Below are 12,147 nucleotides of genomic sequence, written 5' to 3'. Positions count from 1 at the left end.
AAGGGATTGTTCCTTTAAATGCAAATAAGCTCTGCTCGCCCCGCCCCTCTCTACTCTCTGTGGAGTGACGAGCCTGTTTACTTTAGCCGCGTTTAGCTGCTAAACTTCCTAACTACCACGTTATAAGGAAAGGTGATCGCAAGTATTCATAAAAAAAAACACTTATACTCACTTCTGCTGTAAGTGAAGCTGGATCATGAGTGATTCGTGCGAACATAGATGGATATATGTAGATTGGGAGCCGCATTCCCACAAACAAACGTAATTCACTGCATCTTCAGTGGCTCAGATGATACAGCTGATCTTTAAAGCACTTCAGTGGTCTTTTTAAAGATGGATTTGTTTATTACAAAAACATAGCTTTATATTTCAGAAGATGTTAATTGATGGACTGGAGTGGTGTGGATTACTTGTAGATTATTTTGATGTTTTTATCAGTTGTTTGGACTCTCATTCTGACCGCACCCATTTACTACAAATATCTCCAAATCTGTTCTAATGAATAGAAAATTAACTCATCTCAGATGGCTAGAAGATGAGTACATTTTCAGCAAATGTTTATTTTTTTTAATTCCTTTATAAACATAAAAATATGAACACAACACAAATTACACTTCGTAAATAAACGTAGAAGTTGAGTATATCACAGTATAATCAAGCTACAAGCATGTTTTAAAATTAATGCAATTAACATGCTTTGAATTGAAAAAAAAAATCTTTCTATTTATGATGGTCCAGATTAAGACAAACTTCTCTAACATATATTAATAGCCTTGTTTATAGACTAGCTGAAGAATTAAAGGTTTATATATAAAAATGTTAAAAACCATTATCTAATGTATCTGCTAGAGTTCCATGCTGGGCTAAAGGAAGCAACAAAATCAAGAATCTCTACAAGTGCAGGTCATTGAGGGCACTGAGTGTATCCTCCAGACGTGGCATGACTTTCAAAGGGTGAATAAGTTCAGATCTACGTAACACATATGGCTTAAATGAGTTCCATGAAGGGTTTTTTGCACCATACCATACCTCAACCCATGCGTTTGACTATTCAGAGTTAATTTACCTTTAGATCTCACCCAAGCTGCCTCAAAAACACCCTTTCCATAGTATAGTTGCAAGAAACAGATGTTAATAAAAAGGCATTGTTTTTTCCCTAAAATGGTTAAGCACAAACACCGCCTCATAACCCATTTCTAAATCTAAATCATGCAGTCAACTGTTATAAAATGTTTAGAAAAATCTAGATGGATCTGATCGATAAAAAGTAATTCAATCAGTCAGAATGTGCAACAAATGCTATATACCAAGGTTAAGGTTAAGTTTCATGCATGATTCTATTTTATATAAATAATGTTTTTTTTATTTTGTTTTGTAGTTGTTGTTTTTACGTTATTTAATATTTATTATTGTATATTTTCATGTGTGTTGCTCTGATGGTGTTTCACCTCATATTTAACCCTGTGCATGTGTGTATAAGAGTATTGGCCATGTTTCACAGACAAGCCATGGTAATTATCAGTACATTTTAAGGTACAAAGAGAATTTTGGTAGCTCAAGTCAATAGGTACACTCTTAAAAATAAAGGTTCTTTATTGGCATCGATGGTTCCATGAAGAACCTTGAACATCTATAGAACATTTAAAATCCAGAAAAGGTTCTTTATCATTGTAAAATGTTCTTTAGATTTTTAAAATGTTCTTCGAAATGGTTCTTCTAAGAACTGTTCACTGACGGGTTCTTTGGGGAACCAAAAATGGTTCTTCTTTGGATTCACTGCAAAAACACCCCTTTGGAACCTTTATTTTTAAGAGTATACATTAACATTTTGTCATTCTAATTTCATTAAATAAGATGTAAAATATACAGGAACCAATATGCCATCCCATTATACCTAAAACATTTTTTACAATAGTTTTTATGGTGAATTTCTAACACAGCAGTCTCAAATTTTTCATTTTTTATAATGCAATAATAATAATTTATTACATTTATATAGCACTCTTCTAAGCACTCAAAGCGCTTTACATTGTGAGGATATGTCCTCATCCACCACCATCAGTGTGCGGCATCCACCTGGATGATGCAACGGCAACCACAGCTTGGCAGAACGCCTACTACACACCAGCTTATTATGCTAAAATTAAGCTTTTTTTCCCTTTCCTTTTTTCTACTAACAGCCTGCTAGCTATCAATAACATCTGGAAGCATAAACGATACATTTTAAAATCAACCATTCAACAAAAGTACAATAACAAGACTACCGGTGATGCTTATCTACAGAGTTTTCTACGGTAATAGATGAAGTCCTCTGCAAACTGAAATTGCTATTGCTCTATCAGCGGATAACAGTTGCTGCGCAAAGTCTGTTGGTATCTCTAATGTTCATCAAATCTCGACTGGAATTAAATGAAGTCTGTCAAAATAATACTTGGCCTTGAACAACAGCAGATTTTAAGAGAGAGAAAGGGGATGTGTAAAGAAGTGCAGCTTGTTTGTCAATTACTGTTGGATGTTGTGGTAGACACTTGGGCATCAAATGGCACTCCAACTAACGAACAGGCTGAAGCCGCTCTTTACTCCACCGACCGGCATGCTTGACACCTGGAGGTCACAGTTCACTTTTCCTGGAATTTGAAGCAAACAAAAAGGAGAAGATCAGAGACTGTCAATCATGGTGTGAAACCCCTTGTTTATGTCTCAACAAAACTGACAGCAAAGCATCACTCCAAACCTGAACCTGGGTCAGCCCACCTATAAATAGCAGTCTGTGCGATAAGACAGCCTGAATGTCTGGCCAGATTTGATATTAACTGGTTTAATGTCTCATCCCCATAGAGATTGGTAAAATGATCCCTGTGGGTCAGTGGAAAAATATATTTGTCTCAAATGACTAAATGACTAAAAAAATACAAGCGTTTTGTTGTGTAACAGCCATCAGCATACTGCACAATCAGACTGAAAGGGTGATAAAGATGCATTGTAAAATGTGAATATATATATATATATAAAATACACAGTACCATTTAAAGGTTTGGCGTCAAAAAAGGATGTTATGCTCACCAAGGCTGCATATATTTGATCAAAAATACAGTAAAAACAGTAACATTATAATATATTACAATAGCTGTTTTCCACTTTGATACATTTTAAAAAGCAATTTATTCCTGTGATGCTTATTCCAGTCTTTAGTGTAACATTATCCTTCAGAAATCATTCTAATATGCTAATTGGGTGCTTTTTTATATATATATGCGTCATTATAAAAATATACATTGTACACACTTCCCATTTAACTGCATAGTACTTATGATATTCAAGATTTAACAGCACCCTCAAAAAAAAATGTTGTTGATACTTCATTAACTGTTCAGTGTGTGAAACTCATCATGTTCTCTCCTGCTCTTCTGCTGCTCTGGGTTTCTGTTTTTCTCATCATGAGAACTGGCCCAACAATCTGCTCCGGCGTAAAGAGGAAACAATTGATGCACTGAGGGAGCAAACGTGGCGGGTTCAACCACAGGTCTTGATAATGTCACAGGGATATTTAATACAAGTAATAAATTCTATGTTTAACCTCAGTAAAAACTGATGCAGTGAAACATGTCCATCCATCCATACACATACATATATATTAGGCTCCAGTATCCCCATGACCCTACATAATATTACATTATATATATATATATATAATGTTGCAATGCTAATACCTGAAACCTATATATAAAGCATTCATAAAAAGCTATTCATAATATGCATTGAATCCACAGGCATTATAAATGCATTGCTTTGCATTTTACTGCATGCAATAGAGCATAAACCTATACCATTTTTGTACTGCACAAAATAGATGAATGCATTACAATATCCTCATTTCAAAAGGAAAATAAATTTGCTTTAAGAACTGTGCAATAACAATGGGTGTGTAGCTTAGAATACCTATTGGATTGTGAGTTTCATAGATAAAGCATGAGAAATTTATGGGTTGTAAAAGCTCATAATTCTTGTTCTTAGCGATTCTTCACTTAAGTCATGCCTGTGCCGAAATAAATCTTGTTACCAAATAAACTACGTAAAGGGGAATTCCACCCAGTTTTAGTGTTTTTTAATAGTGAGTTCTTTATCCTACAGCTGTTCATGGGACGTAGGCAAACATGGTCCGCTCTGCCAAAAGAAGGAATCAAGAGATTCATCCATAACACCTTTTGGCTGTAATGCTAAAGCCTCCCAGCTTGAGAGAAATGGCTAGTTAGGAGTGTTGGTCTGAGGCCAAATGTGTCTCTGGACAAGACAGCTGTATCAGGCTGAAAATTGGGGTTTCAGAGTCAGTAAATATGTACTTTTACCCTGAAAATCAAGAGTTATTTGTCTCTGCGAGGTGGTGACGTGCAGCCACATATTCTTAACTGTAGGTTAACGGTAGACTCTTAAAAAATAAAGGTTCCCGTGTGAGTCTTTGCAGTCTGGAGTTGCTATACAGTTCTTTGGAGATTAGAACAGTTATTGGTGTCACATAGGTTTTTCAGATCAACATAATGGTTTCTGGGGTCTTAAAAGCACCGGTAGTGCCTGCACTGATGTTTTTCTTACAAACTACTTTACAAATACCATAAAATAACCTTAGTGGGGGAAAAAGTCTCTGGAAACTTATTTTTAAAGGAAGGAACTAAAATAAAAAGCTGCTGACATTTTACTCACCCTCACGACATACAAGATGTAGATGAGGTTGTTTCTTCATCTGTACCAATTTGGAGAAATTTTGCCTTACAGTGGCAGTGAATGGGTGCCGTCAGAATGAGAGTCCACTGATGATAAAAACATCATCATAATCCACACTCCAGACCATCAATATTATGTAGCAAATAGCTTTGTGTTTGTAACAACAGTAGTTGAGGTTAAAAGTTTTCATACACCTTGCAGAATCTGCAAAAAGTTAATTATTGTGCTGAACAATTAAACTGCCCGCTGTTTTTTAGAAAAATCATTCAGGTCCCACAGATTCTTTGGTTTTTCAGCATTTTTGTGTTTTTGAACCCTTTCCAACAATGACTGTATGATTTTGAGATCCATCTTTTCACACTGAGGATAACTGAAGAACGCATATGCAACTATTACAGGAAGTTCAAACACTCACTGATGCTGCAGAAGGAAAAACGATGCATTAAGAGCAGAGGGGTGAAAACTTTTTTGAAGATCAGGGTAAATTTAACTTATTTTGTCTTCTGGGAAACATGTAAGTATGTTTTGTAGCCTCTGCAGGGCTAAATGGAAAAAAAATATGATATTTAGGCAAAATCAGAAAAATGTAGGGCACGACAGAGCTTTGTTTCTGTATTTTAAAATATGTTTTATATTAATATATTTTAATGAAAATTATAATAATTAATAATTATAATTAATAATTAATAATTAATAATTATAATAATTATAATAATTATAATAATTATTTTATTTGTCAAAATAAGCAGAAAAGTGATTGTTTTGAACAAATATTAACTTAAACATTATTTAAAAAAAACATTATTTTAGTTGAAATATTTGCATCAATATTGTGTGCCTTTTACCGCATGTGTGGGGTAAAAGGCCCCCCTTGCCACCTCATACATTTATGAGATTTTTTAACAAAATAAACAACTTGTATGATTTATTTTCACACAAAATATGTTGCTCCATAAATGTTCAGTACAAACATATGTATTTTTCTGCAATCATATTCTTCGGGCACAGTGAAAAGCACATTTTTTTCTTAAGGGGTACCCTACACATCTTCATTCTGTTCAAAAGTTTTCACCCCCGGCTCTTAATGCATTGTGTTTCCATCTGAAGCATTTGTGAGCATTTAAACCTTATGTAATAGTTGCTTATGAGTCCCTCAATTGTCCTCAGTATGAAAAGATGGACCTCAAAATCATACATTCATTGTTGGAAAGAGTAACACACAGTAATTAGAATCAATCCTATGTAAACTTCTGAATGGGGTCAAACTATTGTTTACTCTTGTAGACTATATGTAAATGTCTTTTATGGAAAATACCTCATTCAGGTCAGTACTACATAAAAAATAACATCAGTTTGACCTCAGTCTTTACTTTAATCTTCATTTTTATTTGTTGGTGAACTATTCCTTTAAGAGTTATGGTCAATAATTTTTGATTTTTATACAGATGCTAATATTGTGTGAATTTTCCCTCACCCTCTATTTGAGCTTTTTATTGGACAACTGAGTCTATAAATCCAAATCCATAATATGACTATTTTTCTGTTTAGATATAATCATTCGCCACAGTACTGAAGGGATTACCTATTTTCACTTTTGAACAACATTGTGTTCTCAACCAAAACTCACCTATAAAGGGAGAGGCTCTTTTTCTCCGAGACTGGATTATGTCAAGAGTGACACCAGCGGTTAAAGGATTAAATGTGGCTTCAGGTTGCCCTTCGGTTTTTGGCATCCCCGTGTCCTCCTGCAGAATAACACTGAAGGGGTTATATCAAATTCAGATGGTTTGGTCTGGAAATCAGTATTATGTCATACGAAGGGCCTTTTGTTCCATTTCTGTAAAATCAAAATAACATAAAAATTAATAAAGAACAGTTGTACTGGATTTACAGCTAACGGTTAATAGTTGGCAAAACAATTTACAAGTTTCAGCATCATTCATAAATCATTATTAATTGTATGCTATTATTTCACCAGAAAAGTCCAATATTTTTGTAAGCGAACAAGAGAAAGACAGTTGGAGAGCAAAAGAGATCGTAATATTGCATAATAGGAGTGTAAGGCTTCACAAACCTTTCCATCCAAACAGTCAGCCTAATGTTGACTTTGACCCCTCCTATATAGACGCTAGCTATTAAAAGTCAATATCAGTAGTGCTGACACTGAAACATTTGAAATACAACCAACACCACCGTTGCTGAAAAACTATGTGTACCAAGGGACTGAATGTTCTCTTTACATGCATTTGCAAACATGTTTATTCATCAGTTCATGCGGGAAGCAAATTGAATGAAGTTATATCTAGTTACATTCAATTTTAATAAATGTTAAATAATGCACATAAGCACAATGTTTCATTACATTACATCAGTATTACATCAAGAATGGTATTACAAGAGCTCTATAGATCAGTGGTTCTCAACCTTTGTAACTTCAAGGCCCCTCGTTGTCAAAGTCAACACTCAAAAGCTCCCATTAAAAAAAAAAAAAAAAAAAAAAAAAAACTAGGGCTGTAAATACATTAAAATTGAATAGCAATGAATATCAAAATATGAAATGAATGCTTTATAGCACGATTCCTTTTTTAAAACAAAATACATGTTTTATTGACAGTCCCAACTACACTAAACTGTATGTGCGAAGCATTTTAATGCATTTCCTTTAAATAATTATCAATCTTTAAAGTTGTTTAAAGGGACAGCTTACCCAGAAATGAAAATTCTGTCACCCTCATGTCATTCCCAACCTGTAAAACTTTCGTTCATCTTCTGAACACAAAATAAGATATTTTTGATGAATTTCGAGAGCTTTCTTACCCTGCATATACAACGCAAATGACACGTCCCAGGCCCAGAAAGGTAGTAAGGATATTGTTAAAATAGTCCATCAGTGGTTCAACCGTAATATAATGAAGCTATAATAATATAAAAAGATAATGACTTCATTTAAAGGTTTCTTTAATTCAATATGGGCTCCGAAGATGAACAAAGGATGACGTGAGGGTGAGGAATTAATGACAGAATTTTCATTTTGGAGTGAACTATCCCTTTAAGAACCACTTGTTCCCATGAGCTGAGCTTCCAGAAAACTTTGAGTACTTTTCAAGAGCAACAATTAAATATTCCATGTCCATGATCCCTGATTGGCAAATTGAGATTGTGTTTGTATGTTGCGTCTTTGTTCATCAATTAAAGGCAATAAACAGACCACTGTCATAAAAAAAATCTGTGTCAGGACAACATTTGCCACAAATCGTGAGAGAGAGGAGGAAATGAATAGAAAGACCAAAAGAGAAAGATTCAATTAAAGAGTTTACGACAATTAATGTCTCACACTTGAGTGGCATGTCAGGAAATGTGGGTGATTATATCATGCTGCATGAAGCTGTAATACAATAGAGACTCTGTTTTGGGTCTCTGTTGAACTACATCTTGCAAGCACTCACAAGGGCAACACTTGCACCATAATATGGTTTCTGATTGGACAACCGTAATCTGAATTGTTGATGTGCTTTATTTAACATTCTGAACAAATCAAACAGTTCCATCCACCTTGAGGTTATTGCAAAAGCTCTCATACTTCATAACACGAGACTGGCTGACTTACTAAAACTCTTTTAAGTTTTATGTCTCAGGGCAATTGCGAATCATATCATTATAATACAATTCACATGCAGTGCAACAGAAATACTGCTTGTAGATTATAGGTTACAGAGCAGCTTTGCAAACATTCAATCAATACTACACTCAAAATGAATGCTTGTAAGACATCTTGAACTGAATGAGACAAAATATGAATGCAGAGCTAAAGAACGTAAAATGAACAGAATACAGAAATGATGTGAGAAAATAAAAAAGTGTTAAATGAACAAACATTACGTATGAATCCATTGTTTCTATTATTACACAGTTTATATCTCAAAATTCTGATGTTTTTCTCACAATTCTTAGACAAAAAGTTTAAATAGTGAGCTAAAAAGTAGCAATTAAAAACTAATTTTATTTCATTTCATTTATTTCATTTTTATTTTTGAAAACATCTTTTGTCACAATTTTGAGGGGAAAAAAGTCTGAAATTCTGAATTTTGTGATAAATAGTCATACACTAAAAAAAAATAGTTGTTTCAGCTTAAAATAATTTGTTACCCTGCTGACTTAAAATTTTTAGTTTAGTCAACTAAAATATTCCAGTTGTCACTTAAATTAACATTAAGTAACTTAAAATTTCAAGCTGATTAAAAAAATGGCAAGATACAAATTCAGAATTCAGATTTAAAAAGTCAGAAATGCAAGATGTAAAATACTTTTTTCTCTTTGCATCTCACTTCTTTTTCTTTTTTTTTTTTTTTGTTTTTACATTTTTTACAACCTATTGTTCCTACTATTATACAGTGATCTGAGTTTATATCTCACAATTATTAAATTTTTTTCCTTAATTTTGAAGTATATACTGTTTTGCATTGCAAAAAAAATCTTACAATTCTGACATTTTTTGTCACAATACTGAGAAAAAAGTCAGAAATGCAAGATTTTAATTTGCAGTTAATTTGCGTAATTACCTTTTTATTTATTTTTTTTTTTTTTTTTTTTTTTTTTTTGTGGCAGAAGAAAAAAGATTTGCAAGATTCAAACTTAAAATTTGGATTTACAAACATTTACATTTCTTTTTTTTTTCTGCCACAAAATAAAAAATAAAGTTAATAAAAAGGCATTAACTTTTTAGCAAAATTCCTGCACAAAAATTGCATTCTGAATTTTTTCTCAGAATGTGACAAAAATTGTCAGAATTGTGAAATGCAAACTCAGAATTCTGAGAAACATTTCATTAACATTTCAATGCAAAAACACATTATATGTGTCCTGTTTCTAGGCCAGTTGTTTTATTACACTGTAAATGCTATTTTGTATTAGAGGAAACTTAAAATGATAAACAGGTAAAATGATACAAATTCTAATAACACAAATCAATAATTAGTGTATACATATTTATTCATTTCGTGTGCAGCCGCTTAAGCCAACAAATGTTCTCATCTTTCATAATGTCCTGTGAAAAAGTGTCTATACAGCATAAAAACAAACTAGAAACAAACTAGAATGTGCAATGTGAGAAGATGCAAAGCGTCACAGTGACTTGCAAACAAGGTGTAAAAGACATTTAAGAAAGGTCAGAACAGAGGAACAGAAGGGGTGGGATGTCACGGGTACTTACCTAACAGTCAACATCACGATTAACCTGTGAGCACAGAAAGGACCGGGGGGGACTGGGATGAAAAGAGGAAGTGGACCATGAGTCAAGAGGGACAGCAGAGGAGACAAAATGAGAGGAGGGAGCCAAGAGCCAAGGGGATTGAAAGGAAGTTGTACATCCAAGGAATGGAAACATATTGGACACTAAAATGGCCATAAACTCCCTAAGAGAGGTCAGGGTTACAGAAAACGGCTGGGGAGATTCAAAGAGGCAAGAAGTCTGTCAGCGCAGCCGTGGGGATCCAAGGTGCAACAGGTTCAGCAGAACCCAGAGAGAAGGGTGAGTCTGCTAAAGAAAAGAGATGTGGTTTATTATATGCACACATGGAGGCCCAGAGGAGGAGAATATGGATATAGAATGAATACATACAGCACCGCTTTTTAAATAAAATTACCATTTACATATGTCCTATATTTTAGACATCTTTTAGATATATTCTTCCATATTACATAATTTTTCTTTTCTTTTTTTTTTGTATTTGAACTCTTTCCAACAATGACTGTATGATTTTTAGATCCATCTTTTCACACTAAGGACAACTGAAGGACTCCTATGCAACTATTACAGAAGGTTCAAACGATCACTACTGCTTCAGAAGGAAAAAAAAAATGCATTAAGGGGGGTGAAAACTTTTGAACAGAATGAACATTTTTTGCTTAAATATCATATTTTTTTCATGTAGTACTGCCCTTCAGAAGCTACAGAAGATACTTGTTTCCCAGAAGACAAAATAAGTTAAACTTACTCTGATTTTCAAATTCCAAAAGTTTTCACCCCCCAGCTCTTAATACATTGTGTTTCCTTCTGGAGCATCAGTGAGTGTTTGAACCTTCTCTAATAGTTGCATATGAGTTCCTCAGTTGTTTTTAGCATGAAAAGGTGGATCTCAAAATCTTACAGTCATTGTTGGAATAGGTTCAAATACACAAAAATGGTGAAAAACCTGAAGAAAAAAACAGCTGTAGATCATTCAGGTAACAACACATTAAGAATTAAGAATCAGTTGTATGCAAACTTTTGAACGGGGTCATTTTTATAAATTCAACTATTATTTTCTCTTGTGTACTATATTGTAAACATCTTTTACGTGAAGTGTCTTATTCAGGTCAGTATTCAATAAAAAATAACATGCATTTTGTATGATGCCTCTTATTTTGGTAAAATAATTTAGCAGATTCTTTAAGGTGTATGTAAACTTTTGACCTCAACTGTAGATTAAAATAGAATATTTTTCTTTCTTTATATTTCCACGAAAGAAGATAAACCCTGACCTGTTCAGAGAGGTTCTGAAGTCTCTTAGATTACCTAGCTCGCCACTAAAACTCAATCAAAGAAGCTTTTGTCAGGCTGTAGTGCCTGGCGAGAGCGAGCGTGCGCCACAGTGACCTTTCCACAATAGCCACTGTTCTACAACGTGAACTATGGAGCTTAACAGCAGCGAATAAGACCGGTCTATTCTGAGGAGACAATTGCATTCTCTAGGACAGCAAGAGCCTACTCTGCGGCCAACCATCAAATACATGAGCTTTTCTGGAATAAAGCAGTCTATCTGGCCATTGTGGGGTCATCAGCTTTAAGGAGACGGAGCAGCGAAGACAAACAGCAGAGCCATTGTAAAAATTTCTTATGGCATCGGAGCTATCACAACAAGCACAGAGCTGCACAGACACGGCGCCAAAATCAACAAGCTCTCGATTCCTCTGGAACGATCCAACGTGATATTTACATTGGAGGAACACGAAGCAATGCACTTTGTGAACATGATCACAGAGATGAGTAAAGGTTTCAGATTTAGGTCGATTTCGAGCGTGTCGCTTTTTCTGAGACAAACGCTGTGCGGTTGCATACAATGGACGATGTGTTTGACAGATCTCTTTGGCCGTCTGTCTTGGCCACACACCCGAGAGAAATAAACCACTACAGAGTTGGCCTGAATAAATGATGCGTGAATGTCTAACTTAGTCGACATACGTACGGCACGGACCTCCATGCAGTCCCAGAATGCGGAGGAACCGGCGGGTGGGATGGGAGGGCGAACGAATGCATTTAAGTCGTGAGGGGGTGTGGGTCACAGGCCAGATTAAAAGGCCCATAAGAGGATTGATATTTGAGCGATCCTCTGTTTTTCTTCTGATTCGGGAGGGCAGACTGCTTCCTTGTGTTGTCGAGATCTGTCATGG

General features: G+C 34.7%; 1 long non-coding RNA gene across 1 annotated transcript; it reads right to left on the bottom strand.

Annotated features, from left to right (window-relative positions):
• Positions 1–1,975: 1,975 nt before the first annotated feature.
• On the bottom strand, positions 1,976–10,045 carry LOC127179431 (uncharacterized). The gene is made up of 4 exons (XR_007829523.1): positions 9,929–10,045; positions 6,347–6,556; positions 4,699–4,805; positions 1,976–2,627 (listed from the first exon to the last, which is right to left on the bottom strand). It is a non-coding gene; the product is annotated as an uncharacterized LOC127179431 (long non-coding RNA).
• Between the last annotated feature and the right edge of the window lie 2,102 nt (positions 10,046–12,147).

This window comes from Labeo rohita, chromosome 17, assembly GCF_022985175.1.
Source record: "Labeo rohita strain BAU-BD-2019 chromosome 17, IGBB_LRoh.1.0, whole genome shotgun sequence".
Classification (NCBI taxonomy): Eukaryota; Metazoa; Chordata; class Actinopteri; order Cypriniformes; family Cyprinidae; genus Labeo; species Labeo rohita.
This window is presented reverse-complemented; position numbering and strand designations above follow the sequence as displayed.